This window comes from Eubalaena glacialis, chromosome 1 (assembly GCF_028564815.1).
Source record: "Eubalaena glacialis isolate mEubGla1 chromosome 1, mEubGla1.1.hap2.+ XY, whole genome shotgun sequence".
Classification (NCBI taxonomy): Eukaryota; Metazoa; Chordata; class Mammalia; order Artiodactyla; family Balaenidae; genus Eubalaena; species Eubalaena glacialis.
In genome coordinates this window covers 148,607,771-148,610,770 of record NC_083716.1, presented here as the reverse complement: position 1 = coordinate 148,610,770, position 3,000 = coordinate 148,607,771, and the positions used below count along the sequence as shown (strand labels likewise).

The window sequence follows — 3,000 nt, the reverse complement described above, 5'->3', positions numbered from 1 at the left end:
GCTAAGATCCCACATGCCTGACGGCCAAAAAAACCAAAAATCACCCCATAAAACAGAAGCAATATTGTAGCAATAAACACTTTAAAAATGGTCCACATCAAAAAAAATCTTTAAAAAAAAGAGAGACATGAAAAACAAGAAAGAAAAATTGCTCCCTCAACAAGAAATATTCATCCCTTTCTCCTTCCTAACCACTAGTAACAACTGACCTTCTTACTCTCTCCATAGTTTTGTCTTTTCCAGAATGTCATATACTTGGAATCACACAGTATGTAGACTTTTTAGAATGGCTTCTTTCACTTTGTAATATGCATTTAAGATTCCTCCATGTGTTGTCATGGCTTGATAGCTCATTTTTCCTTAGAGATAAATAATATTCCATTGTCTGAATGTACCAAAATTTATTTATCTATTCACTTATTGGAGGACATCTTGGTTGCTTTCAGGTTTTGGCAACTACGAATAAACCACCTATAATTACTCTTGTGCAGGTTTTTGTGTAGACATAAGTTTTCCATTCAATTGGATAAATACCAAAGAGCACAACTGCTGAATTATATGGTAAGAGTATGCCTGATTTTGTAAGAAACTGCCAAACTGTCTTCCAAAGGGAGGAATGAATGAGAGTTCCTATTCCTCTAATCCTCACCAGCTTTCCGTGTTGCAGGTGTTTCTGATTTTGACCATCCTAATAGATGTGTCGTGGTATCTCATTGTTGTTTTAATTTGCAATTCCCACAATTCCATTTACCATCATATCAAAAAGAATAAAATACCTAGGAATAAACCTACCTAAGGAGGCAAAAGACCTGTACTACAAAAGCTATAAGACGCTGATGAAAGAAATTGAAGACGACACAAACAGATGGAAAGATATACTGTGTTCTTGGACTGGAAGAATCAATACTGTTAAAATGACAATACTACCCAAGGCAATCTACAGATTCAATGTAATCCCTATCAAATTATCAATGGCATTTTTCACAGAACTAGAACAAAAAATTTTAAATTTGTATGGAAACACAAAAGACCCTGAATAGCCAAAGCAATCTTGAGAGAGAAAAACAGAGCTGGAGGAATCAGTCTCCCTGACTTCAGACTATACTACAAAGCTACAGTAATCAAGACAGTATAGTACTGGCACAAAAACAAATATATAGATCAATGGAACATGATAGAAAGCTCAGAAATAAAACCACACACCTGTGGTCAACTAATCGACAACAAAGGAGGCAAGAATATACAATGGAGAAAAGATAGTCTATTCAATAAGTGGTGCTGGGAAAACTGGACAGCTACATGTAAAAGAAACTAGAACATTCTCTAACACCATATACAAAAATAAACTCAAAATGGATTAAAGACCTAAATGTAAGACAGAATACTATAAAACTCTTAGGGGAAAACATAGGCAGAACACTCTTTGACATAAATCACAGGAATGTCTTTTTGGATCCACCTGCTAGAGTAATGAAAATAAAAACAAACGGGACCTAATTAAACTCAAAAGCTTTTGCACAGCAAAGAAAACTGTAAACAAAGTGAAAAGACAACCTACAGAATGGGAGAAAATATTTGCAAACAATGTGACAAATAAGGGATTAATTTCCAAAATATACAAACAACTCATACAACTCACTCTCAAAAAACAAACAACCCAATCAAAAAATAGAAGAAGACCTAAATAGACATTTCTCCAAAGAAGACATACAGATGGCCAATAGGCACATGAAAAATGCTCAACATTGCTAATTATTAGAGAAATGCAAATCAAAACTACAGTGAGGGATCACCTCACACCAGTCAGAATGCCCATCATTAAAAAATCTATAGGGACTTCCCTGGTAGTCCAGTGGGTAAGACTCCATGCTCCCAATGCAGGGGGCCCAGGTTCGATCCCTGGTCAGGGAACTAGATCCCACATGCATGCCGCAACTAAGAAGTCTGCATGCCACAACTAAGAAGCCTTCATGCCTCAACTAAAGATCCCGCATGCTGCAACTAAGACCCGGTGCAGCCAAAATAAATAAATAAATATTTTTAAAAATAAAAAAATAAAAATTCTATAAATAACAAATGCTGGAGAGGGTGTGGAGAAAAGGGAACCCTCCTACACTTTAGTAAGAATGTAAATTGGTGCAGCCACAATGGGCAACAGTATGGAGGTTCCTCAAAAAACTAAAAATAGAGTTGCCATATGATCCAGCAATTCCACTCCTGGGCATAAATCTGGACAACACTATAATTTGAAAAGATACATTGACTCATATGTTCATAGCAGCACTGTTTACAATAGCCGAGACATGGAAACAACCTGAATGTCCCTCAACAGATGAATGGATAAAGAAGATGTAGTATATATAAGCAATGGAATATTACTCAGCCATAAAAAAGAATGAAATAATGCCATTTGCAGCTACATGGATGGACCTAGAGATTATCATACTAAGTGAAGTAAGTCAGAAAGAGAAAGACAAATACCATATGATATCACTTATATGTGGAATCTAAAATGTGACATAAATGAACATATCTATGAAACAGAAACAGACTCACAGACACAGAGAACAGACTTGTGGTGCCCAGTGGGAGGGGGTGGGGAAGGGTTGGATTGAGAGTTTGGGATTAGCAGATGCAAACTATTATATATAGAATGGATACACAACAAGGTCCTACTGTATAGCATAGGGAACTATATTCAGTATCCTGTGATAAACCATAATGGAAAAGAATATGAAAAAGAATATATATATATATATAACTGAATCACTGTTGTACAACAGAAACTAACAGGACAGTGTAAATCAACTATACTTCAATAAAAAAATTTCACCCCCTCCAATTTTCAATTCCCGAATGACATGTGCTGATGAACAACTGTTCATATGCTTTCTTGCCATCTGTATATCTTCTTTGATGAGGTGACTATTCAGGTCTTTTGGTGACTATTCAGGTCATTTTTTAATAAAAATTATTTTTTCATTTTCCACAGTTACTTAA

At 35.6% G+C, this 3,000-nt stretch overlaps 1 non-coding gene across 1 annotated transcript; it reads left to right on the top strand.

Moving 5' to 3' along the window:
* The first annotated feature begins 1,838 nt into the window (after window positions 1-1,838).
* On the top strand, window positions 1,839-1,911 carry TRNAW-CCA (transfer RNA tryptophan (anticodon CCA)). The gene has a single exon. It is a non-coding gene; the product is annotated as a tRNA-Trp (tRNA).
* Window positions 1,912-3,000: the final 1,089 nt, after the last annotated feature.